Source organism: Ammospiza caudacuta, chromosome 1, assembly GCF_027887145.1.
Source record: "Ammospiza caudacuta isolate bAmmCau1 chromosome 1, bAmmCau1.pri, whole genome shotgun sequence".
NCBI classification, from domain to species: Eukaryota; Metazoa; Chordata; class Aves; order Passeriformes; family Passerellidae; genus Ammospiza; species Ammospiza caudacuta.
Window position 1 is genome coordinate 91,971,633 of NC_080593.1, and position 27,853 is coordinate 91,999,485.

A 27,853-nucleotide genomic window follows, 5' to 3' on the forward strand; every position below is an offset into this window, starting at 1 on the left:
AACAAAGATATGCTGAATAAAATCCATTTTATGTAAAGCCTTTTACACCCATCTAGTTAGTGAATGTGGCCTGGTTTAGGATAAGACTGAATATCAGTAAAGAAAGGCGTGACTGGTTTTTGATATTTAAAACCAGCCATGTGTAAGGAATACAGAAAGAAGTTGTTTAGGAGAGTACCCACGCCTGGACACTTGGCAAAACCAAAATGGAGCCAGCTTCTTCATGACTTGTTTCAACATCACTAATTTCTCCCCAAATACCAATAATTTCCAGTATATTCTCTAGAGAAGGTGATACCACAGGTTCAAAGGAAATGTGATTACAGCTAAAAGCATAATAAGAACAAAGGAGGAAGCAGGTATGGCATGAAGGGCCATGCTCCTCAGAGATTAGAAACAACTAGTCAATTGTAAAACATCAGTTTACTGGAATTATACCCATTGTCTGTCCCAAATTCAAATTATTTAAATCTCAGTTCCTTCCATAGACTGGTTTAATGGTAAATTATGGTGTCGTAAGCAAGAATCTTGGTTTTTCATTTGACTGAAAATTAATTTTCATCATTTCTCAATATTATGCATGCAGTCTTTCCCTCTATTTCTGTTTCAAGGCTCTACTTTTGAACAGAAATTGTTAATGATTTTGATTTAACACCGATTTTGTACCCATTGCTGATAAAGCACACCTTAATCTCATGAAATCTCCAAAGCCAGCAACAGGTATTTTTTAAGTGTGCTGTTCTCAGAAAGTCCACCAGCTAATGTCTCTATTCTCCATTCTGTTAAAGAGGTTTGATCACACCTTGGTTTTTACTAGATGTTGTGATACCTTGAATTCAAAGCTAGATTTTTTTCTGTGATGTGTTAGCCAAGATAAAACTGATCAAAAAGGAGGCACAAAATTGGGTTTTCTAGGAGGAAAATAAGGCGTGTGATATTGTGGTGATATTAACATTTCTTATAACTTTAAAATGACAAGGAAGGATGAATTTGGCATAATATAAGAATATGTACTGTGGCAATATATGGACAGGAAATTGACAATCAGGGAATCAGTGGTTAAAGAAATTATTTTTCCATATGTTTTGTTTCACTGTAGTGATTTTCAGCATGCTCCATTTCTATTAATTAATGGTTATATGGAAGCTTTTATCTTTCACTAATATTATCTCAGATGATTATAAAATGAAGCTGTACTTAAACCAGAAAAAATAGAGAATTGTTTAATTATTATTCATTCTTAAAGAACAGTGAAGAAATATATATGAAATCAAAATTCACAGGTTTAGGAATTCAGAGGATCTTTTTCTTTTTTTTTTTTTTAATAGCACACCTCTTTTTTAATTAATGAAAGATAAAAAACCTAATTATCATTCTAAAGTTAAAGTGTTGTATCAGATCTCTTCATGTCTAAAATATAGTTTTGGATAGTCAGAATACCAAAGCAGGGTTCTTTGCATTTTCTAGATTTATATTGCCATTTATGTTCTGGTCTCTTGAGTGCCACTGGAGAGCTTCGCTGCATTCCCATGCCTTAATTTTTGTATTTTTAGACTAGTGATGACAAAAAATGACCTCCTTAATTGTTTTACACCCCAAAATCCTCTAATTCATTAGGGTGAGCAGAGGCTGGCAAAACTTGCTCACAGTCATGAAAGTAGGGGGCTGTGATTTAAGAGTGACCTTGGAGAGTGTACAGGGGCTGATGTGGGTCAGTGAGAGCAGCCGTACTCAGGATTAGGTAGATGCCTGAAACAGATGTCTGCATGGAAGTAAATCACCAGCATGAAAGCTAGGCAGCAGCAAGGAAGCTCAGGAAGTAGGAATGAACAGTCTGGAGGTGCTCCCAGCTCTGTCATCCTGTGTGCCACCAGCTTGCTGGGCAGCAGAGAGTCCGTGGGTCACGCACGAGGGGGTGGAAAGGAGGTGAATCCCCAGACCTGCCATTCCCTGGTGGGGAACACAGCCTCTTGACATCGTTTTGTCCCTTGAAGTGGTTTCTCAAACTCTTCTCCTAACCTGATTTTCATCATAACATTAGATACAAAGATATTTAGAATCCAGTGTGCCTTGTCCCTCCTATAGGGTGGCTGTGTTATAACCTGTTAAATAGTTATCCAAGTATACTTGTTATCGTCTTCAGCAGGGGCAGTCATAGGCCAGACTTCCACTGAAGGCTCTATATCCCAATAAATAAAATCTGCTCCTCAGTTAATAATTTATAATCCTATTTAGCCAGTATGCTATTGAAAACAAATTAATGTTATTCATATTTGATTTTATCAAGCTGGGAACGACATAATATGGGATTTATTGGTATTTCTTCTCTAACTATTGTTCCGATTTTCCTTTTTACTTGCTTCCTCCAGAGAATGTTCCAATCCCTTTTGAAATGACTACAAATTTTGGTGAAATTATTCCTGTTTTCTGCTACTGTTCTGTTAATTTTAATAGGTTGCTAATAAAGTCTGTTCAGAAGAACTGTTGAGAATAACAATTTCTTCTGAGCATCCCTGACTGCAAGAAAGGAAAGAAGGGAAGAAAGGAAGCAGATTGCAAGTATTGTTTCTCCTGCAGTCTGTCACCATCTTCACTATCCAAAATGTGTCATGAACTTCATGAGATATGAAAAGATCACTTGCGCTTTCTGCATGATTAAAAAAATACAAGGAACTTCCTGCATTGAAATAATTATAGCTTTCTGAAGAAATACATTTCTGGAGCCCAAAATTCAGATATGCTTTAGGATGGAATTTTGTGATCGTTTAGTACCAAATGAGGGTATGATAAGCCTAAGCCTTATATTCTTTTTATTGCAATAGCAATTTATTCTGCTAGGAAGTTGCAAAAAACCCCGTGAAATAAACAATGTGATATGTTACATTATTAAAATGATTATTTACAGCTTCTGAAAACAGCCTGATTTTAAATTCATGCCTCCTACTGAGTTATTTTCTATACATTCAATGCAACATTTGCAGATGTTTTTGTTCTTTGAAAGTAGTTTTATTTCAAATTATTTGCCAATTAGACTATAATTGTAGAAAGCAATCAGGCTTCTTTCCATAGTCCACTGATTTACTTAAAAATTCATTTGCTTTATATTTGGCTTCTGCATGCAATTTGTACACCATCAGTGTGTAAAAATGTGCAGCATTCCTTTTATCTACATCTCTCCAGCCTTTCATAAGTGTCTTCGTCTGTGTTATTGTTAAAGGGAAAAATATTCTCTCCTGTCTTTTTCTTTAAAAAAAAAACTTATTTGAATCCTTCCACATTAGATAGGCCCTTGATAGAGGTGCTCATACAGATAAAATCCAAACCAAGATCCACGTGAACATTATTGGATTTATTGCTTTCTATCTATCTGATCTCCTTCCTTCCTATTGATAGAAAGGTATTTGATTGAGACTTATAATTGTAAATATTTTTAGATATTCTGATTATTTGAAGGTTTTTCAAAATATTGCATACTTTGAAGTATTTAAAAAATTAATAAACTTCTAAAGATCTAATATTAAAATATTAGATATCTATGCTATAGAATTTTATTATTTTCCAGGAAAATAGTATTCAATTAACCCTATTTTTACTGATCTAGTGGTTTTACTGTGATATCCTTATGATTTTAGCACATATACCCTAGAAATGTAAAAATGGTAAGCAATGAAGTCAGGTATTTATACCAGTCATTTGTGTCCTTAAGACAAAATGATGCACATATATTTTACCTTAGGAGATGTGTGGTATCTCTTAGTAATTTTGGAATATTGCAATTGCCATGTTAGCTCTAATTCTGCAGTTAAATTATACGATAAAGGGACTATAGCATAATTTCTGTATCTGTTTAAGGTTTTGCATAATGTATGTAGTTGCTTATGTATGAAGTCCTGTTACGAATTATTTTTGGACACAATTTTTTTCAGATTTGACAGGTGAGGTTATGCATTCAGTACAATTTTTTCTTGGTGTCTATTTTGTTAAAGTAGACTATAATGAAATATAGATAATGGTGGGTACCTTCTAAATGCATAATTATTTAACCTGATGATTTACAATACTTTTCTTAACTTGTATACCTTTGATTTTAATAAAAAATCCTTGATGAAATGAGAATCTCTTCCATCTTCACGCTGTTAGTTATAGAAACAGTTCTTCAAAGTTCCACTGTAGATAAAAGAAATACTGAAATTAATTTACCGCACTTGGCCAGATCTCTTCCAATGTTAGAAGTGCATAGATGTACTTCCTCATGTCTCAGAAGGCGGCAAGAACTACCTCTAATAAATACCATCACGCCTTTGGACCAAAGACAGATGGACTCCAAACCAGTTTACCTCATGTCCATTCCTTACCCTAACGCAAAGGAAAGCTTCTCATGCTGTGCTTTTCAGAGTGGGCAGAGATAGGGTGGAGCAGGGCATCATACCAAACCGCAAATGTGTCCTTGGAACTTTCTGCCACTTGTAAAGATGGCCCTAAGGGCATGGAAGATACTTTAATTTGCATGATGTTGCAGTGGATGCATAATGACTCTTTCCCTTGTTAAAATGATCAAAAGAAATAACCCTCCTTCATTTTTTTCCTTCTATTTTTTCGCATTTGATACTACTGAAGCTGATAGAGGTGAGGATTTAGGCTTTAAAACAAACAACAACTCAACCATTTCATCTTAATACTCATCAGAGCAAAGAAGCATGTTTGTTTCTCCTTGGGGAAAAAGAAAAGTCTCAGAAGGTATGCTATTTAGCAGAAAAATATACTTAAATATTTTTCATAGTATCATAGAATGTTTTAAGCTGCAAAGGACCTTAAAGACCATCAAGCTCCAACCCTCTGCCATGGGGATGAGCACATTCCACTAGAGCAGGTTGCTCAAAGTCCTATCCAATCTGGCCTTCAAGATTTCCAGGGATGGAGCATCCATAATTCTCTGGGCAACTTGTTCCAGCATCTCATTCCCCATTTTGAGAGTACAGAGACTAAGTGCATAACAAAGCTCTATAGGTCTGATTCAAGAGATTACTACTCAGCATCAAAATCATGTTGTGTGTTTCCACTTTTCTCAGCCATTCCTCAGAAACTGACTTAAAATATTTTCTTGTATTTCATTAAATTGAAGTTGTGGGATGCTGAAAAATTCAGTCCACACTCAGTCTTAAAGTTAGCACAGATCCCTTGTATTTGATGTGGCAGAATTTGACTGTAGGCACAATTAATCTTTCTGAGCCCTTATTGTCTAAAGAGCCTGATTTGATCTGAGAAGCCAATAAGAAACTTTGATTTTCCTTATGATCTTGTACACTGAAGAAAAGACTTTGTTCACATGCTTTAATTTTACACCATGTAGGAATGTTTTATTTAGTAATCATTTTTTGTGTGCTGTTTTTCCAAAGCATTTTGGAAAATAGGGCAGTTTTTGGCTTCAACAGCATTGTCTTCTCAATAGAATAAGCTTGATATTTGGGAAAGGCTTCTCACACAGGCTCTTTTTCTGATTTTATTCCTTTGTGACTCCAGGACAAGATTCGTAATCAGGACTTGCTCTGTGATTTCAGGCTCTGGTTAGCCTTGGGTGAATGGGAATAGTTTAAAATACTGAAATATTTAAATAGATACAGTGGAAGCATGGATATATTTCACTGGCCAAGGTATGCATGCTATCTGAAATCTTCAAGACTTACATTCTAAAAACTGTCATTAAACGCTGAAATATTCTCTGACAGGTTGCATTGCTTTCATGTTACATATTTATATTGTGCAGCTAAACCTCCACTTTGCTCTCAGAATCGGTGGAAGGAATGAAAAATACATAGAAGCAGAAATATTCCCTGCCTGAATGGAGGGTCAAGCAAAACTGGTCTTTTTTAAGGAAAAAAGGTGGGATGATGACAATGTTATCAATTACATTTCTCCTCCTTTCTTTTCTTACTTCTTCACAGAGCTGGAGATAAGATACCAGCATCACACCAAGAGAACCACACTGCTGTATACAGCTGTGGTCAAGATGTTAATTTGTTAAAGTAACCAGGTATTTCTCAAGCCATTTAAATCCAAGATCCAAACTGCAAAAACATATTCTATGGAAAACTTGCTTCTGTAAGGTAGAAGAAACAGAAGAAAAAATATTAAGTGAACTGTAACTCATGCAAAGAGAGACAGTTTTTAATACTCAGAGTAAGTATAGTGAGAGACTGACATAAGCCAAATTTTACCAGGAGGTAATCCTTCAGAAGTAATAGGAAATAGTTTCTTTCTATTCATGGTTTCCTTGGTGAGATTTCCAATAACAAAGCATAAGTACATATGTGTGATATGTATTATGATCTGAATACAGATTACCAACTCATTTAACATATTTCAGGCACAAGACAACTATTAATAGTTATAATACTGTTTATTTTTAAAATATAAATTACTTATCTGGTTAATATTTTATTGTTACTGCTGATTTTTAAAAAATTTAACATTTTTTCAAGCCTTGGAAGATTGGTAGGCTTAGAACTCAAAGAATATCTATCTTATCTCTGACCACCTTACTGGGTTGTAAAAATCTTTTCCCTATCAAAAATATTTCAAATATTTAGTTTGTTTTTGAGATAAAACAGGGAAAAAATGAAATCCAGGACAAACATCTATAAGAATTGTACTGGATAGTGCTACATTACTCCCATTCTTTCTCTCTGTAAGTTTTTGGTTTCTTCTCTTAATCAGATCCTAAGGTGAAATTTGTGTTCAAGATTTTCTGGGAGAGATGTCAATGGTTATTCTCTGAGTGTTGATGGAACAAATTAAATGTGTCCTGATTCCCAAAAGTCCATAGTGTGCAGGTACTCTCACTGATATAAGCAGGACTTGGTGATGTCTCAGCAGCTTTAGAAATGCTTCCATTAGTGTAGGAGCTTATTTTGTCACATGAAGAAATTATAATTAAAACTGTAGCTCCCTTTGAATCCTATTTCTGAAACTGTGTTGTTTGCCATTCCTGCTTCTGAAAGGTAGACTTTATCTCCTCTAAGTCTGTAGTTTTAACCTTTTTTCCTTTTCTGTTTTTCTACTCCTGGAACATCTCATCTCGGTTTTCGGTTGTTAATTGCTGCCCCGAGATGCGCGAAAGGTCTCTGTTTCGGCCCGTGTATCTGAAGAATGAGTCAGAGCTCTTCAATTTTCGGTCTTGAAGTTGTTTATTAATTCTTATCTATAAAATTCTCTTTCTGCCCAGCCGAGATCTGTTCAGCAAGGCAGCCAAAGGCACTCTGACCACCCCCGAGGTGGTGTTGCCTTTTTATGCTACAACCTATATATAACATATTTGCAAATAATTTCCTATACCTATCACCTATGTTAAACAGTGTGCTTCTATTCTAAACCAATCCCAAAGTGCCAGCATCGCAGCAGGAAATGGAGACCAAGAAGAAGAAGAAAGGCTAGACACGCCCAAGTTCCTCCATCTTGTCCCCACAATCCCCATACCAAAAATCCTAAAAACTACATTTTCACACTGTGATAATTTTATTATTACACTATTTAAACTTTTCAGGTCCTCATACAAAGCTGGCAATTTGCTCCACAGGTCAAAATCAAATCCACAGGTGCTCTGGGTTGTGTGCCAGGGTCCCCGAGTCCCCGGGCAGTTCCTCAGCAACTCTGGACACCCAGAGGGATGTACTGAGTTCCGACAATCTCCAACTTTCTGTCTGCCCAAAATGCTGATATCACCTTCTTCAGCTACTATTATGACAACAAGCGTTTTGTCATGCTGTACACTGGAATCCAAGCTGTTACTCTGCCAACACAATTTTACCAATAAATATATCTTACCTACATTTTTCCCCCCAGGATTTCATTATATACACATTGGAAAATTATCCTTTAGATGATGGGATTTTTTGCCTTCTCATATTGACATGTCCATTACCACCTTCCCAATTCCCTAGATTTCTCCTGCTTGTTTTTGTTTCAAATGCTTTTCAATGCTTTTTGTCAGTTTTCTTTTGCTGATGCCAACAGTGATAATCTCTTCATACTTTTAGCTCTGGAGGTAGCATACGATGTCATGAGGGGGAAGGATTTTGTTTTACAGAGTATTTTGAAATGCTGTGGACATTTAAAATCAAGCATAGAATCACAGAATGGTTGGGGTGGAAGGGACTTGAATGATCATCTAGCTCTAGCCCCCTTGGTTAGAGGGGACAGGGACAACCCCTTGGTTATGGACAGGGACAATTTCCTCTAGAGCAGGTATCTCAAAGTCTTATTCAGCCTGGCCTTGATCGCTTTAGAAATGGAGCATCCAGAACTCCTCTGAGCAGCTTGTTCCTGTGCCTCACCACCCTCAGAGGAAAAAAATTCTTGCCAATATTTGATCTGACCCTGCCCTCTTTCTATGGGAAACCATTCCCCCTTGTCCTGTCACAACATGCTCTTAGTTGTGACATAGTCTCTCTCAAAATAATGTTCAAAAGCACATAATGGAGGCAGAATTGTATTAATTTTTTTGTAAAGAAGCATGACAAAATATTTCACTGTGATATGCATGGAAATTCCCCACCCATATACTCAGTTCTCTGCATCCATGGAACAGCCACGACTGCTTTGTTAGCTGCAATAAAACCTTATATTTATGAAAGCCACATGGAGTATAAAAAATTATATCTCCTTTGGATTTAAAGGAGAAAATTTAAAGGATTTAAAGAAGAAAATCTCATGTTTTAAAAGAAATGCTGCAGAATTCAAAAATCAATATTTTATGGTATGTGTGGTAACATGTAGTGAATCAGATTGTTTGAGGTACAATTTCTCAGGACTGCATCAAATGTGTGAACTACTGCAAATTATTTTTTGACCACTCAAGTTTTGTCCTTGTTATTTATTTATTTTACGGCAAATTTTGGACAAGAACCAAGACAGGTTACCTATAAACAGATAGGTATTTTTTAGCACAATGTGGACTTGATATGACTTGGGATTTTATAATTCTTATAAACAGTAACAGTAAATTACAGTTCTTTCACCAATAAATGCAGGAAATTGAAACACACTGACTGAATTCACCTTGACTATTTAAAAAAAACTTTGTCCCATATTGTGTAATAAATCATATTCATTTCAGGCTGGTGTTGTATTCTGCCAGCATCACTGAGAGGGTACATCTTGGCCACCTTTGTGATGAGTCACACTTCTGGTTCCATAGACCAAATAGATTGACAAAAAGAGATGTGTAGTACATATCTGGGGGGTTTTTTTGTTTGGTTTAGGTTTTTTTTGTGGTTTTTTTTGTGTTTTTTTTTTTAGTTGTTTTTTTCTTTGTTTGTTTGTTTGGTTTGGTTTGGTTGGGTTTTTTGGGTTTTTTTTGGGGGGTTTTAAAATTTTTTGTTGTTGTTGTTGCTTTTTTGTTCAGTTGGTTCTCTTTGTTTTTTTCTTTCCTGTGTCATGGAGTCAAAGTGCAAAATCAATGTAATTATAACTATATGTTGACTAAAGGACTGCATTTTTCTAATAGGGAAAGTCACACTGCTCTGTTGAACATGTCAACACAGGCTTTAGGAAATAGATTTTTATTGCTAGCTACTTCAAATACAGGAAACAACCTGATGTGACTCTGCTCAAAGGGACGCTATGTGCAATAGGACTCCTTAGAAGAAAGTTACATGAATTCTAAAGTTCAGAAGAAAAAAGAAAATATGGCAGGAAACATAAAGGTGAAGCACTGTTTTTATCTAAGTAGATGCATGCATATTTTAGTAATCTGTCTTTCCAATACATTTAGTTAATTTCCTAATAATCTGAGTTTTATGTGCCTTGTTGCTTCATATTCCAGAACAACGAAAATAATAGATAAATCAATTAAATGATGCTTTGACTGTCGACTGTTGAAAAGTATGGAAACAGGGTAGAAAGTTAGGGTATTGACTCATTATAGAAACAAACAAATAGGAGATCTTCACTGATAAAGTACCACAGAATATGTGCACAGTGGGCTGAAGGAAAAAAGAGACCTTTTTTTTGGCCCACAAAAATAGGTGAGCCCAAAATTAGACAGGACTGCAGATGATTGAGATTCAAGCATAGTTAATGAATATCAGAGGATTCCATCAGAGCTCCAACACTTTGCTGTCATCAGAGTTTTTATGGAAACTAAGGAAACACAACAACCAATACCCACTATGGTATTTCAGAAAGCCTTCAGGTAAACACTGTTTTGCTTTTCAAGTAAGAAACATTTATTTTGTAATGTTCAGCTGCATTAATTTCTGTTGCAGAAAAACATTTTGCCTGTCTGCTCTTTCTGCTACCAGAGCTTGTTTATTAAAACCTACGAAAAATCGTATTGACTCAAATTCAAATTAAATTGAAAATGACAGAAACTTTCTTGTCAAAAAATATGTTCAAAAATTATGTAGACCTGCAAAATCTATGGCATTAAAATGCTTTCCAGAACATTTATCACTATCAAACCACAATAATTCATTACCTTTGTCTTACCAATTCAAAAAACCTTAAGAATGCTTCTTATAGGGGTGTCGAAAGTTAATTTTGAATGAATCTTGGATGTATAGTAACAAAACAAAAATAATACCATCAGTGCTAAATGAAATTCTGTGGGGAACTGGATGATTTCCATAATATAGTCTCAAAGGATGACTGCAGAATTGCTTCCTTTAGCCTTTTTGACTCTTCCTATGATGCCAATAATTTATAGAAGGCATACATGAACTAGAATTAGAGTTCTTTGATATATTGTTTGGTTAGGTCTTAAAAATGATTGTCACTGGGCTTGCCTGAATTCTAGGTATTGAAACAAAAATATTGCTCAAGTTAGCTTTGATATTTTCCTGCAACCTTTGTTAATAAATTGTTCTCTACAGTGGTGGCTGTGAGCAGTTAAATCACTGAAATTGATAAGTTTTATTGAATCTGCTCTCCTGTAAGGAGCGAGGATTTCTTTTAGTTACCCACAGGATGGGTCTCAGATGCTTGCTCAGTGTTTGCTCTGCATGAAGATCTGGTGTTGCCATCATTGGGATTCCAGAGAGAGCAGGAGTGCAAAGGAGATCCTCACAGCAGATAAGGAAGTGCAGCGCAGTCTGAGAATTTTTCCTTCAAAATGGGTAGCCTACAGGGGAAAAAAAAGAAAAAAAAAGCCTGTTAGACTTTCCTGCCTTGATGGAGAGAGAAAGCGAGCAAAAAGGGGAGACAAGAAATCCTGCTTTCTTCTTTTATTTTTTTCTATTTTCTTACTCATTTAAACAACATGACCAGTTAATGCCACCTGGGTTTGAGCCTGCCTTGTGTGCACATCTGCTTGAGCAGACTTTCACCCAGAACTTGTGGCTCCTGGCTTTAGCTGACTGCTGTAACTCACCCCTCTCCGCTGCCTGGCTGTGCCCTGCCCGGTGCATTGCTAGTGCGTATTAGTGAGATCTGCAGAGTTATCTTTGACACCAAAGAAACAGGCATATCCCTTCCTATGCAGCAAGTATTAACTAAAGTCTTAGGAGCTGGGGAATCTTATGAATGTTTTAGACTTTGACACAAAAATTACTTTATTTCATGCTCTGTAAATTATTCTAGTGAGTAATCGTCTTTGAAGAAATCTTGCGGAATTGTAATCAAAATAATTTGCATCAGACACCTGAGATTTAATAGTCAAGCTTATCTAGTTTAAGAACAAAAGTGAGCTGTGTAGCTAATATAAATAACCTAGTTTTTAAATTAAATATTCAAAATAAACTACCTTAGAGTTGTTATATATCTAATAAATTATCAGTATATTTTTCAGTAATAAATCTGTAATTCAAATAATTCAATAACTGAAGAATAATGTGTTCTGTTTGCAGATAATTTATGAACATAAAAAAGAAATCAAATAAATCAAATACTATTTTTGTATTACCTGCTCACATTTATTAAGCATTCATATAATATGAATTAAGGAACTGAATTGGGTTTCTTGAACTGTCTTGTGAAAGTTGTCTTCATTTTGAAATATTATTATTAAATAGTATGCTTGACATCTTTAAATTATTCTGTAAATATAAGTAATATTTTGAAAATGTTTGATAGGTATTTTTGAGGCAAACATGCAATAAAATGTAAATAAAAAGCCTGTAATTAGCAGAATATTAGTGAGTTAACACTTTTTATGGAATAGGATTAAACATCTGGACTAAGGTTTTAAGTACACAGTACTAATTTGATCTTCTTTTTACTATTAGATCAGGTTTCTGAAATGATCATTGAAAATTAGTTGAGATTCATTAATAGCTCTTCTACTACAGTTTCCATAGGTATCTGAAAGTGTAATTCTAGCTTAATGGGCCAGAAAAATGATACAAATCTGAATGCATTATTTTGCAGTAATTTTCCCCATTAACATTTTTTCCTTCAGGTTTCTATCTTCATGAATATAGAATTCTACAATCGTATTTAAATTTCCAGCACAAAATTTTAAAGAAGAAAATAATTGTTCAATTTTTTTTTTCAGACCAACAAATCTCTCCAAATCCAGGTTCTGTGTTAGAATATGTTTAGAAAAGTTCTGTTAAAAGATTTGTGAATTAAGATAATTTTCTTCTTGTTGTTGAACTATGTGTACAGATTTTTGAATTGCCTGGGGGTTTGTGTGTTTTGTGTTTATATTTTATGCACCCTAGTATCTTGTAATATTTCTTTTTGTTGTAACTCATCTCAGCAGATGGTTTTAGCATTCACTTGTTTGTATTCACACTGAATTTAGTTATCTCTGGTTCATGAGCAGACCTGGAAATCCTGGAAGAAGCCCTCCATTGTAGAAGCTGCATTTTATATTCTTTCAAAAAGAAGGATTTCATCTCAATGTCCTCTTGCATTTCTTATGAGAATTTCAGCTAGCTTAAAAGTCAGTGAATATGTGGCATTTGGTCTACATCAGGCAAATTGTGAAATCACATTTAGGAGCTAAGTTACACTGTATCCTAGCTGGTAATTTACGGAGAGCTTGACCAGAACAGTGAGCAAAATGTACAAGCATTACTACATCTTTAATAGGAATAAAATTTTATAAGTGACTTTGGAGACTGGAACAGAAAGGCGCTTTTTAAGAAAAAAAATATCTGGAGAAGGAATACAAACATCCACATTAAAAAATCCCGAGGCAGAATTATGTATTGGCATTTCTTAACAGTAACATGTTGCTGCTTTAAGACTCATTAGAACAAAATCTTCTTGATGTTAAATTTCTCTTACAGAAGTGCCAGAAGTACTTTATTCTTAGACACCCTATGACTATTTAATCACAATTTCTATGAGAAAAGACTATTGTATATCATGATTCTAGCAATTAGGAAGTTTAAATGTATCTTTATATTAAACAGACGCTTTGCACACTTTCCAGCCTGTAGTCATCTTGAGAGAAATGTCATAATTAATTGCTCTGTTGACTGTTTTGAGGGGGAAAAAAGGAGAATCTCAGTGTTGATGAAACTGTAAATAGTCAAACTTTTCTCAGGAAAAAGAGACAACTAAGGCATTTCTTGTGTAAACTGCTAAATATATCTCAATAGGCTAGTCTAACGAAGTCCTTGAATAGCTAAGCATCTTGACAAAATGATAAATAGTCCCTTTTATCAAGGGGAAAATGTTGTAAATAAGTTTTTCTAATGCTTTTATTTTATGAGATTAAATTAATTTTTCATTGCTTTATTTTACATTACCTTTAACTAGGACACTGAGTATTCCTTGCAGTTTATACAATGTGCTTTTCTTTTGAAAGAAACTGCCTTCCCATAGTAAAGTGTGATCCCTTTGACCATTTTGCTCCTACCTTTTGCCATTGATAACCAGAGTAATTCAGCTAAAACCAATGGATTTGCTCAAGATTTACAGTAATGTAAATGGGAAAGGATTAGGTGCTCTCAGTCAGCCACATGTTCCCCCTTTCCTCTGAAATACCAGCAATTGTCAAGCAGTTATTAGTTCACTAAGTGTTTCAGGAAAAAAAAAAAAAAGAAAGAATATCCTTCTAATTTACTACTTTCACATGATACATTTGTCACTGCAGGCCACCAAGACAGTGAGCTGAAGAATTTCACTGTGCCTGTGTGAACTAAGTAATTATTATCTTCAGGCTTGACTTGCTGTCTCATAATTTTGGTTGCGCCTGGTGTCATTTTCTCATAAGACTATCTACATATAAACAGAGGGATGTGTGATGGAGGACCATGAGATTTGAATATGAATTATCTCTTTGTTGTGTATTGTATCTTATGCATAAATTCATGGCTTTACTGTTTGCAAGTTATCAGAAGATAAAAACATTTCATGGCTGAAAATTGTTCTCGTTATTCCATTCCTTAAATTATTTTCCTCCATTGTCACTTCTAATTCACTAGTTCACAAATTTGTTGTTAATTTATTTCTAAATAGGCTTTTTATTGAATATGCTATGTCAGGATTTAATAGAGGATGGCCCTTGCCTGGTATTAAGTTCCTGTGTATGTGGATAATGATGGCCAACTTACTATAAGCTAAAAGAGTGCTTTTTCCAAAGCACACATGACATTTTAACTCTGGGACTCTACTGACGCTTTTGGGGGCTTTTTGAAACCATACCTCTGTAAGAGTCCTTGTTTGGATTTCCTGTATCCTGACTTACCTGAAAATCAAAGCTGCTACAAATGGGGGCAGTTTGTAGGATTCAGTGTGCCAAACCAGACAAGGGATGTGTGCTCACCACAGGGGCTTTGTCTATTTACTGCAATGTGGCTAAATACACAAACTCATAGAGCTGTGATGCACAACAGGTATTTTGCCTGACCTCTTGGCTAAGATCAAGTGAAATCACTTTAATATCTGCTACATTATCTCCCACGTGACTGAGTCCTATCCTTGTAAAGAAATGGACTCAGTAATCTGACAGGTCATTTACTTCCCAAGCTACCTCTAGGTATACTAAAAGCAGATATAGAGGGAAGTTTGTGGAAGCTGGAATTGGACACTAAGTGTTCTCTACTGCACTAAGAAATAGTCTCCTGATGGCTTAGTAAAGGGAGCAGTTTATGGAAAGAAAATCACTTTTTGAACTTCTTAAGCAGAGGAGCATGTTGACAGAATTAGTGGTGGGTTCACAGCTGAAGAATGTATGCCTTCAATTTTAGCCTATAATCAAGATCTTTGTAAAAAGATGTAAAAATGACAGGTAGAGACTGAAGATTGGATTTTTTGGGAGGTGACTAGCCCTGCCTGTGTCCCTCATACAACTGCATTTCTACTCCATCAAGCTTCATCAAGATTTAGTGCAGACAATGGGGAGACAGACAAGACTCTTACTGCTTCCCTTCATCTGTGTCAGTGGCACTTGACATAAATAGTAGATGTAAACACAAATTTTTCCACTTAAATCCACAAAAGTTTAAAAAGATGGAACCAGCCATTTTTAGCCATCTGGATGGTTAAAACAAAAGAGAGATTGAGCAAGTATACATGTACATAAGCCACTATAGTTCTTGTGCACTCAGCAGGGAGTGATTTAGAAGCAGACTAAGCTAACAAAAAGGATAAACTGAAGAGGAAAACAGGAGGTCAGGTGTATTCCTTTGCTTAGCATCTCACTCATGGATGTGTACTAGTTTTTCTCCATTAGGACTCAAAGGATGTAATTAAACCATCTAAGAAGCTGGCTGTGGCTCATGCCAGCATCCTTCCCTGATCACTTTACTGCTGTAAAATAATTTTCTTCTCTCTCACATGAATAATTTTGTCACAGATCAATTATTCCCTTCCAAGACAGAGTTAAGATGTGGTTCAAGCCAGAAACTCTTTACTATACCTCATCTTTGCTTTATTCCATCTACCTATGCAGGCCTCCAACATTCAAAGAATCACAGAATCAATAGATTAGTTGGTTGGTAGGGAGCTTAAAGATTGGTTCCAAACAGGAGGTGTATTATGGTGCCTATTGGCAATGTGCCTGAGGTGATGCCCTAAATATCTGTTGTAGCTGGATCACTCTCCTGCAGGGCGCTCACTATTGAAGGCTCCTGCTGGGGTGACACCAACCTGCAGAAGCTGGGAAGGATCACTGACTATCAGGCCCCACTCGACTCTGAGCAATTAACATCTTTAGCCTGGTGCCAAACAAGCAAAAAAATGACAATGTCTGCCCAAATGGTATTTATGGTTTGGATAGGGACACAGTGTAAAATTATGCTCTTGGAAGGTGAATCGTTGCATAATTCTTATGTCATGATTTTGTAAATTATTACAAATGAAATCTCCAGCAGCCAACTGGCTAGCTGGATGGCTGCATGTTATTTACTCTTAAAACAACAGCAATATAAGTTAATGCAGTCAGAAATATTTTTTGTTCCAAAAAGCACTGTGAACTTTTTTATAAACTTCAACCATTGTTGATATGCTTTTCCTTGGCATCTGTGTAGTAGCTGGAGACCACAATCCTGTGACTTTTTCCACTGGCACTCTTTCATAAACAAGACTTATACCAGCTAATGTTTTTCTTTAATAATTTGTGGTCAGGCACAGTGCCTGTCACATTTGTGATCCAGCTAAGCATGGAAGCAATTAAATGTGATTGTATCCATTTCCAGAATGGGTGTGTGGCTATACCTGGAGCTCCAGCAGTTGCAGTGCAGGGTTCAGGGATCTTTTGTTGTTAATCACAGCACAAAGAGTCTGATATGTATTTCCTTCTTGAGAAGAAAGAAACCTCAGACCTGGAGGTATTGATGGTGGTATGTGCATCAGAAAGAGAGAATTATGGCTTCTGGATTATCTTTTTATATTTCTTGTTTCAGACTTGTCAGCTTGCTATTTTATTTAACAAACACACCTCCCAAGTGAAGCTAAGCTCCATTCCTTAGCACAACCTGCTTACTACACAGTTGAGGCTTTTTGATTTTCTGTCTTTCTAGCTAGTGAAAGGAAGACATTTGAACACAATTGTAGTACAGTAGATGCAGAGAGACCTACTATATTACAAGGGGTTCCTCAGCTCAAAGATGACTTCCTCATGTTCTCAATGGGCTTTCCTCAAGAAGAAGGAGAAGCTCTTTATCAAGTTCACAGGAAACAAACCTTACAAACTGGCAAGGACTGCAGCAGCTCCTTCTATAGGGTATAACATGTGAGAAGGCTTGCATTTATTTTCATACAACAAGAGAATTTGTGGGTTTGAAAGAGACCCTAAGGATCATATGGTTCCCCACCCTTTCCTATTATGGCCAGGGATGCTGTCCAGTAGACCAGGTTGTTCAGGGCTCCATCCAGCCTGGCTGCCTCTTTTTAAATTATTATCTGAAACTGGTTTCATTTTTAGAAGACATTGACATTTTCTTAGAAAAAAACGCAGGGTCATTTTTTTTCCATCAAGCAAAAAAAGGAAAGAAAAATATCTGTATTTCTCTAATGATGTTGGAAAACAAGATGTTGGAAAAAAAAAGACACCGGTAAAAATGTATTCTGTGACATTCCAATTTCCATATCATATTCAGTCTTTGAAAAGGTACTCTTTTTATAAAGCACTTAGTGAAAATTTTCCTGGCAAAATAATGTCAATTAGATCATAAATAACATTGACACTTGAAGACTAAAAAGTAGTGGTGAAAACTTGAACTCTCTGAAGGTCCCATAGTGTTTACTATTAATTCCAAAATTATTTCTTCACCCAAAATAAGGGGGCTTTTTCTCGCCAAAGACATTTTAACTTCTGAAATTAACTAGAAACAGCATAATCATATCTGAAAAGTTAGTTTCTTTCTTTTGCTATGGGTCCCTTTTCTGTAACAATTTCTCTTTGGGAGAAGAAATATTTTACTGAGTTCTGTGTATTTAAAGGCATGCATGCTGATGGCAGGTGCTGTTTTTCCCACTTTTCTCAAATAAATATTTTACTTTTTTCCTGCATTGCACAATCTTATTAGATACAGTGTAATCATGAAATTCAAACAAACAAACAAAAAAACAGCTGCCACCACCTGATTTCTTATGGAAGAAGTCAGAAATGCAGTAGCATGCAATAAAATATCCTAATGACAGCAACTGCAGTATTTTCTACAGGGAAGGTAAACCAGAAAAATGTGTGTGTTTTGCTGAGAAGCTGTGTTCTGTGTTTTGTCTTCTGTGCTTACACTAAAATAAAAAAAAATAAAATTCACAAAAATTTGTTAGTGCTGCCTAGCCATTTTGCACTCCCTAAGAGCCCTTTTATTGATCAAACTCCAACAGCTAAACAGCTAGTTTATTGACTCTAAAAAGTCTTTATTCAGTTTAATCCGTGGTGAATGTTCTAGATGAGCCTGTATTTACTAGCTGTAAAAATAAACAGAGAATACAAGGAAAATAATAAGAAGAATTAAAAAAACCCATAGGCCAGAGCCAATGATAATACAGGAATAATAACAGAGCATGTGAACAATGGATTCTTACATTACAGCTCACATTGTGGTCTTTTATTTTATTAAACACCTTTTAAAGAGAGAATAACTCATCAGTAGCATACTATTTTCTGTTTACCTTTTCCAATATTAGGAAAAGTGGAAGTCAGGCTTGTCTCCAACAGCAGCGAATGCACTCAATGCAAATGTTAGGCTTTGCAAGACAGTGGCCTAAGCTGCTATTACTGCTTTCAATCACAAACTTTTTGTTAGCAAACTAACAAAAAGTCACAATGCTGGAAAAGATGCATATTGATTTGGTTTTTTTAGGCATTTTTTTCCAGAGAAATCTGGATCAGGCCCTGGCTGAAGATGTGGAGGGTTACTGTTTAAAGACGGATTACTATTCATTACCTACGAGTTGGCTGCCAAAAATATGACCGAGCAAAATGCTTGGTTATGGCCAGAAATTCTTTGGAAAATTTATAAAAATCCAAAAAGTCAGAATGTACAATTATGTAATTGAGTAATTTTTATGTTTCTTCTGAAATTATAACCAGCATACAGGCTATGTCAGGATGTGGCTCCTATTCACAACACCCACCGTCTGATAACATCACAACTATTTTCAGCTCTCTGAGCTAATTGGAAACATCAAATCTGCTTTGCTAGAATTTAGTCATGCTTCATTTGAAAGTTAAAAGCAGCTCCTGGGAGGAGGAATACTCTTTATTCAAACCCCCTTTTCTAAGCAGTGTGGTTAGAGCTGGAATATTTAAATACTTGCTTATAAGCTTTGCTTTAGGCCTCGTCATCTTTTTAAGGGGGAGAAACATCATGCAGCACTAATAAGAATTAGATTGTTTTGTTATCCAAATACTGTGTTGACATTGGGAAACAACAAAAAAAATACAATATCATTATGTCAAATGTTTTCATCTGCAGAATATATGGAGATGAGATCAGTGTCTTCATGTTTCTTTCTAGAAATAGAATCTGTTGGCATGATATTGAGGATTTTAATAGTAGCTTCCGCAGAAAAACCTATATTCAACCCAGCAGACCTGCACATTCATGGAATATACAGTTTTTTTCGAAGGCTATTGTGGTCACAATGATTATGTGCTACCATAGAGTCCTAGGTTTAGATTCTATGGAGCTGGTAGTGAGTTAGTACTGACAAATTCTTTGCAAATGTGAGCTGAGTATCTCAACTGAGATGGGACACAGATTTTTGGTGTCTTGGGCACATGTACATGGTGACACTCTAGGTGGTAAAAAGATGTTTTATAATCCCTAGAAAAATATAAGCATCTATTTATCTATTTATCTTTATTTTCATTTTCTGATTCCTTAAACCTTTCTTTGCAGAAGATTCTTTACAAATAATCCACTGCAATGGGACTGGGAAGAAAGAGAACAGCAGAAGCTGGTAATATTATCAGAAATAAATACAGAACTTTTAAGGATATTTTTTGTTAACAGCAGAAGAATAATTTTCAACTTCCTTTTCAACAATGTTCTTTTGACAAAGGACTCAAAATTCCTGATATATTCCAGGTGCAGTTAATGCAGAACTTTTCTCCCTTTTTTCATCATGCAGTCAAGCACTCACATGGCTAATAGTCTGCAGTCAGTAATGAAGGCAATCAGTGTGCTTTATTCTCTCTCCTGGGTAGATACTCTTGGGTGTCAGTAATCTCAGTGACTTTAGGCATCAATTGCTTTTCCTGGTGCTCAGGAACATCAAGAGGTACAGGCACAAGAATAAAAATATAAGGCACAGGCATCACTGCCTTGGGACACAGGCAAACCTGGCATCCATGGTGGCTTTAGGAGAAGAATTTTCTTGTGGTCAGGTTAGTTTTTTAATCATTCAATGGAGCTAATACATGCATGGAGCCTTTTGTGGTGACATGCCAGACACAGACATGAGAGAAGCAATCTTCGCTATTCACATAAAAGGATTCTGCTATGGTAGGATTGATTGTCTTCCAGAAAAGGAGGAGCTGGAAAGACACACCTCCCCACCAGAGACTGCTGAAGATACAATATCATCCTATCTCATCAAAACAAGTAATCTAGTAGCTTGTAGGATATTTGGTCCTGAACTGGTAAAAATATCAAAAGAAAATATATGCTGGGCATTCCACTGTGATTAGGCAAGAATTTTATGTCCTTAAAAAAGACTTGAAGGAAGTGTAGGTGAAGCTTTAGTAAACAAAATTCATAGAAGGTCTTAAAAGTGTCCAGGGCTAGTGTATGAGGAAAGCCTTTTTAAAATGTCACTGTCAGTAGAAAATGTGAACTTCATTTCCTAAAATGCTCTTTTAAAAGTCTTCAGCACTGGCTAAACCCCACATTGTTACAGCAACAGTGTTGCAGTCGATGCACCTGTGAACTTTATTTTCCTCAGGCTTTTATGCTGTGTAGTTTCTAACAGCTATTGATTGCTTTCTTCCACCTCTTTTGACAATGACACCGTAAAGTGGCATGGAGCATAAACATTTCTAAAGGAGCAATGTAATTGTTTGAGGCAATAATATAGCATACAGCTTTTGTTTAACCTTGTAAAACTCTTTAAAGAGTCACAAATTATTTGGTAAGTCCTGAAAAGTATGATGTATGTTCACCTTAATCCTTTTAACTCCAACTCTTAGTCCTGTACTTCAGCAACACACACATTATGCATCAGGGTGGATAATGACTCACTTAAGTGGTTTCAGCAAGAAATACACTTTTGTGGATCTCATTAAGGGGCTCTCAGTTTCTTCCACAAGATCTTTACCTCCTGCTGAAAGCAGGACTGAAAATCACTGGCTTCCAACCAATGCTTGCAAAAACAATCAAAACAACCAGAGAGTTCCAGCCTAAAATTATTCAGTAGTGCCCTACACTCTGCTAAAAATTATTTTGGTTCTCAGACAACTCCAGGAGAATTAACTCTTAAATTTGAGATTGATACCATGGTAAAGTTACTTTTCTCCATATAATAAATTGCACACCTAAAAGGAAAGGCAGAAATATTTTAAAAATTCTATTTAAAAGTCTATATTTCAATTGCTTACCTTATTTCTTAGTTTGTTTGCATACTTTTGATGAACTGCTAAAATTCTCTCTGTTGTTCTGGGTTACTGGACTGAGGATTTTTACTCCTATAAACCTTCCCCTCTTCCAAACCTTGTCTGAGATACAGTAATAGAGTCACAGTAAAACCATCTGCACTTTCTTATATCAAAGTAATTAAAATAATGTCACTGCACAGATGAGAATCCAATATCCATTTAAGGCAGAGAGAAAAAGGGAACCTGGCTCTGCTTCCTTATGATGGAGGGCTGTCACACAGGAGGTCTGAGGTCTGGATACTACTATCTTTGCAGGGAGACATCCTGTGGTTCAGAAACTGTCCAAGAAAATGTAACTTAACCACTAAATTTTTATAACTTACTTTTAATTTGTGATGCTATCAGAGATAGTGAACTTTTTAATCCAGATGTGGAGATTATTTTTGAAAAGCAGTAATAAAAAAACCCCTCTCTGATAGAGTTGGCTGTAATTATATCCTTAATATGTTTCAAGACCCTGGTGGGGAACTGGTGTTTTGTCACACATGGAAACAGGCATGTTCAATAATATAGACAGATATATGGAGCTATTTGTATTTTTGGTATTATGGGGATTTGGTAGCTCGCTTCCCAGCAGGGAGAAGCATCCTTCATATTACAATTAAAACCATTCTTGTTTCTCCTGTGAAGGCAGCTGATCAAATTCTCTGTTCTCAAGGAAATGTAATACTTTCTCTCTTGTCAGGCTGTGTAGTGGACACCTCAGTTTTAAATATTTTTTCATCCAAATTGTGCAAAAATAGTTCCTTCCTGATGAGTTACTGAGAGAACTTTTCTACACCTACCACTCTACAGGAGCTGCAGTGAAGCACCCGTGGGATTTTGATGTTGAGGGGTAAAGATTTGGATCCAAAATGTGATATGAAGAGGAACTGCAAGCATCCTGACATCCCGGTCTTGTAGCAGTGTCACTTTGTCTTTTCTGATTCTTACAGTCTCAGCACACTTTAAATAGACAAGCATGTTTATAACACTGTGAATAAAGCAAGCATTAGTGGTCCACTTATAATACTTCTCTGTGTGTATCAGAGCATGAAATTTTATTAAAACATTTGAATATACTAAAAAGCAATTTTGTAATGGCAAATAAGCATTTTAATGTTTATCTTTTTCAGCCCAAGTTCTCATATTTTGAAAGCTTTATGTAAATCCTGTATGTTTCCAAAAATCACTTTGGCTTCAACAAAACTGCTTATTTTTCTGGTGCTTCTTTCTCAGTGGAATCACTCTGAAAATATCTAGAATGAAGCAAGATAATCTTCACTTTTCTGTTATGACCATCATCTGTAAAGAAGAAATCACACTCAAGTCCTTCAATATTTCCTTGCTCAAAATTTACTAATAGAAGGAAAGAGAATACCAGCAAAGACAATATGTCAACAAAGAGATTGTGTAAGCAAAGTTATAAAATTTTACCCAACTTTAGCTTGATTCTTATCTTGTTAAGAAAGTGTATTTGCAAATGCTCTGACTTGTATGTAGACTTTGGAGGGCTACCCAGCAAAATATAGGTGCAATTTAAGTGTGCAGGTGCTAACAATCTCTTTGCCATCAGTAGCAATAACAAAAAGTTTGGGTGACTACTTTGTGTTAATATGAACTCTTGCTCTTCAGAGAATTGGAATATCTTGCCTCATGCCCATACAGCTTGAACTCACAGGCAATGACATCTACACCAAGCCTATTAGCTTTAACAAATAATACTCTTTGATATTTTTCACTCACTGGATTTTATGCAGATGAAGATAGTCTGATACTTAAGAGAAGAATAATCAGACAGTTTTGTTTACCAAGATCAAATGCTCTGAGTGGCATGGATGTGGTCCTGTACAACATGTTTCATTGAAGATGTTTATAGCACTGCTTGGAATGAATTAAGTTATTGGTCTCTTACTGTAGTATCTGCCTCTTTTGCATGCTGTAGAAATTTTCCTAGGTCAAAGAACTTAGTCTTGAACAAGGGAGAAGTTTGTAAAAAATTTTTTATTCCATGGTCTGCACTGAATTCTTCTGTCAGCAAAGATTTTACACAATTATCTACTAAAGCTCCTGGTTAATGATTCCCTAATATTTAATATCTTCTGTACTTCAAAAGTAATTTCTTCCACTAGAGTGTGAATCACCAAGTACAAGAAAATTCCTGCTATTCCTGCTGAGTGTTACTCCCCTGAGCACAGAAACTTCATGAGCCTTCAGAGAGTGTGGTATGATATTTGTATTGCTATGTAGTGCTTCACATTCTGTAGGCCTGACCAGCTGCTTTCAAGGATGTGGGAATAACTAAGGAAAAAAAAGCAACCTCAGATTTTGAGCCTTGCTTAGATGACCTATCTGTGTGACTTAGAGTATTTAAATCAGGGAATTTCATCTGGCAGGTTAGCTTCCTAGCCACTCTACTTTTCAATATCTTCATTCAGCAGCTTAGAGTTTTTCTTCATTCAATGTGTTTTCCCAGTCAACTGCATTAATTCCATTCTTTTCTACTTGAAATTGTAGAAGACTATGGAGAGGAATTTGGATGTTATCAGCATTCCAGGAGAAGAACTGGACAATTTATTTGACTATAAAGTATTTGATCGATGAATATTTTTATTAATAATTAAATTTTTATTTTTAACAGCATGTTTATTTTCAATAATTCAGTGGATGCTTCATTAAGTAATTTTTTCAAACTTATGGCTTGTCTGAAAACTATTGATAACAGTGAACTCATCCCTTACATGTGTGAATAGATGCAAAAAATTATAGAGAGGATCGTTTGAGAATTTTTCCATAAACACCTGTTCAAGTTCCTATTTGTGCATTCTGAGGGGTACAGAAGCCACCTTGAATATCACTGTTCTAAAAATAGAATAGTAGTTTCTATAAAAATCATTTAAATGTATAAAAGGAAGTCAAAGTACTTTGAAAGAAAACTTGCAGGTTGTTTTTCTCTAAAAATATCAATATCTTGAAATATATTATCTCAAAGTTACTATTAATACACATGCACTTCTGTAAATCGGTCCTTTCAAATGGGAGATGAATCAATTGACAATAAAAGTTTGTCAGTGTCTGTTGGGATTCATAAAATTAGAGGGTTTTGAGAAAGTGGTTAAAAAGGCAGGCTTCAGACAGCAGACTTTTGAACATTGCTAATACAGCGAAAAGTTATCTAAGCAGTAGAGCAGACGTGAGAAATAGAACAATAAGCTTTTGGCGAGCAGGAGACAATGCTTGGGCGACGAAATATTGACAAATTATAGGCGAATTTTTCATCTCTTGTGGTAATGATTTTTAGTGGTATCTTTGGACGGGTTCTCTTCAATTGATGATGGGAACTGAAAAGGCAAATCTTGGGGCATCATCGGGATGAAGTGGAATAGGGAAAAAACAGTGTTTTAAATCAATTATGACGAGAGGCCAATGCTTTGGGATCATGGATAAAGAGGGAAGTCCAGGTTGAAGAGGTCCCATGTCTTCAATCACTTCATTGATCCTCCTCAGGTCATGCAACAACCTCCAGAAGTCTTCGTCATCCACGAGAAGACATCGGACTCCTGGAGGTTGTTGTGCCCAACGTAGGGCAGCAGCCATTTGCCAGAGCCAATTCCGACAAGTGTGCACATTCAAGAAACTGTATGTTTGCTTTTAATGATAGTATAGTAAAGAAAATTAGTCCAGGTGTTCTCACAGTGAAGCCCATGAAGGTTTGACTAACATTTCTGATATCAGCACAGTTGCATTTATTTTGCTTTGGTCTAATTGAGAGCAATATTCTTCCTAATGTATTTAATTGCTACTGATTTTCTTTCATTTCCTTGAAAAAATATAGCAAAAGAGATAAAAGTATACGTCCCCTATACAAGATCCTTATGTATTTGAAATATATTCATCTTATTAATTATTTATTTTTTATTAAACTTAAAAATTCCTCTGATCATTTTGGATGATTCCTAAAATATTTACATCTTTTTGGCTGTGGAAGTGTGGAAGCTCAAAAAGTCTATGCAGTAAAATCTGCAAATGCTATTTACACTTACTAAATCTTGATAACCAAGAACAACACATATAGCAGTCTGGAATCATGTCTGACTTCAGAGATTTTATCCTACAAAAATATGGAAGGTTTTTTTGCTTTTCATTTGTGTATCTGCATCCCATTTTTTTACTTTGGTTTGCTATATTTTTAAGTCTTCAGTCTTTAATTAAAATGTGTTAGAATCACAGCCACTCTTGCCTGCATAAAAATAAACATATAACTTTAAAATGTGAACCTCATATTATATGTATTATTACCTCACATTCCTCTACTAAAAGCAGCTTTCTTTTCCAAATATTCTATTACTAAATATTTTCCAGATTACAATTTGTAGAAATTGAAGACTTTTATATCTTCAACTAGTAAATATATATGGATAATCTTGACATAAATTTTAGGACCATAATATGAATTTAATCTTGAAAAGATTAGAGTATGAATATCCTGAAATCCTGAATTCTGACTGAAATTTTTCAAATGTCTATGATAATTTTCATGTACTACATGAACTGTTTGCTGTGCATTATGTAAAGATTTATTTGAAAAAATCCCGTAGACGCTTATTTTTTTGATAAATTTGTGCAGATTTTCATAGCAAAAGTTTTAGGGAATCTCACAATCCTTAATCATGTGACTAATCATTGTTGAGGTTACCATCAATGTTTTTGCTCTATTTGAACCATTTTTAACTTAATATGATTTTTTAACATTTGTTTAAAAGCTTTTAGCACCATAAATTTCCTGTAGTGTAGATAAAGCTTTCATCATTTGAATGTCTATAAATACATACTTAAATTTTACTCATACTGAAGTCATGAAACCTACTTAAACAATGATACTTACTTATTTCGGGCTTACATGCATACTATGCAATCAATTCCTGTTTCAATTGTGTTTTATTTTGAATATCTATTTAGTTGATGCTGGAATCCTGTATGCTGAGAATTTTAAACTTTCTCTGCTGAAAGGCACAGACTTGCAAGAGTGCCCTGCATTTGACCTGAGGCTGTGGAGAAGACTTCCAAAATTGCTTGATAACACGGATTACGGGTGTGTAGTTGGCTAGAAGTGTGTAATATCACAGGGTGCAAAACTTAGAGTTTGGGGTTTTAGAATATAGAAATAAATATGAAGCAAGATGGAGGTTTTAGGGAGGAGGCAGAGTGTTCTTTACCTTATTCTTCCTTCTTCCTCATGGGTTTGGGTGATGTTTTGTAATTGGACAGACAAATTCACATTGCAGGCTTCTAGGGATCAGTTATTGGGTTAAAGGGGAAAATAATTTAGGTGTCATTTCTTAACTGGATGGTTTAGTCTTAAAAGACCATGTAACAAGAGATAGTTGGCCATTTTGAGCCTTCTAATGAAAGGCTGCAGGACTCATGGTTGTGAGGCTTTTTCACAGATAAGAAATAATAAACACCTGAGTCCAAATATGAACAACCATCTCAAGTGCCTTCAATCTTGACCTTAAGAAACCGATAAATTGGTATAAGAAAAACTCTAATTTTCCTCAATACCTCATGTATTAATAACTTCAAGAATTGTTCAGGAACCCTTAAGTAACATTGGATGTGAAAGATCATTTAGTGGCTGGATTTTTGTCCTAATTTCCTGGATAATTTAATCTGAGGAATTCTATAATGCTTATAAAGAAAATTCTTTCACAGCCTTGGCTCCATCTAGGCATTTCATAGAATGAGTCTTACAACTTGAATGCAGTGGGTTTTTATTTATTATTTCTGATTTCTAGAGCCACCCCTTAACACCAACCTTAATTTCCGGTTTGAAGTCAAATTTAAAATAAAGTGTTACATGGGAAGTATGATATCAGAAGTAATTTTTAAGGAGTTTAAGAAACAACTTGATGTTATCCTTGAATATACATACTTAGAACAATGTACTAAATCAGGAATGAATAATTTTATTAAGGTTAATTGTATGATATTGTTCTTTAACTGTTGATACAAGACATGGAAGTAAAACATGAGAAATACTCTATGACAATAATTTATATTTTCTAGATCCTTGTATAATGCAAATTCACTCTTGGTGTAGTATATAGACAGAGTGGGTGAAGAAGAAGGCTGTCAAAATAGGGCAATAGTTGCCACACCAGCAGCTCTTCTACTTGGATAGGGGGAATTAGGAGGAAGTATTTTGAATGATACAGAATCCACAAAATGTGAAATACCACCTGCTGAAGTACATTCCGTGTTCAAATCAAGATGGGAATCACATGGAATAGTTAAAGGCCTTGGTGAATGACAACTGATTGGCAAGCTGAAAACTATGCCTTCTGAACCATAATCACAGCTAAGGAAATTTCAAAAAAA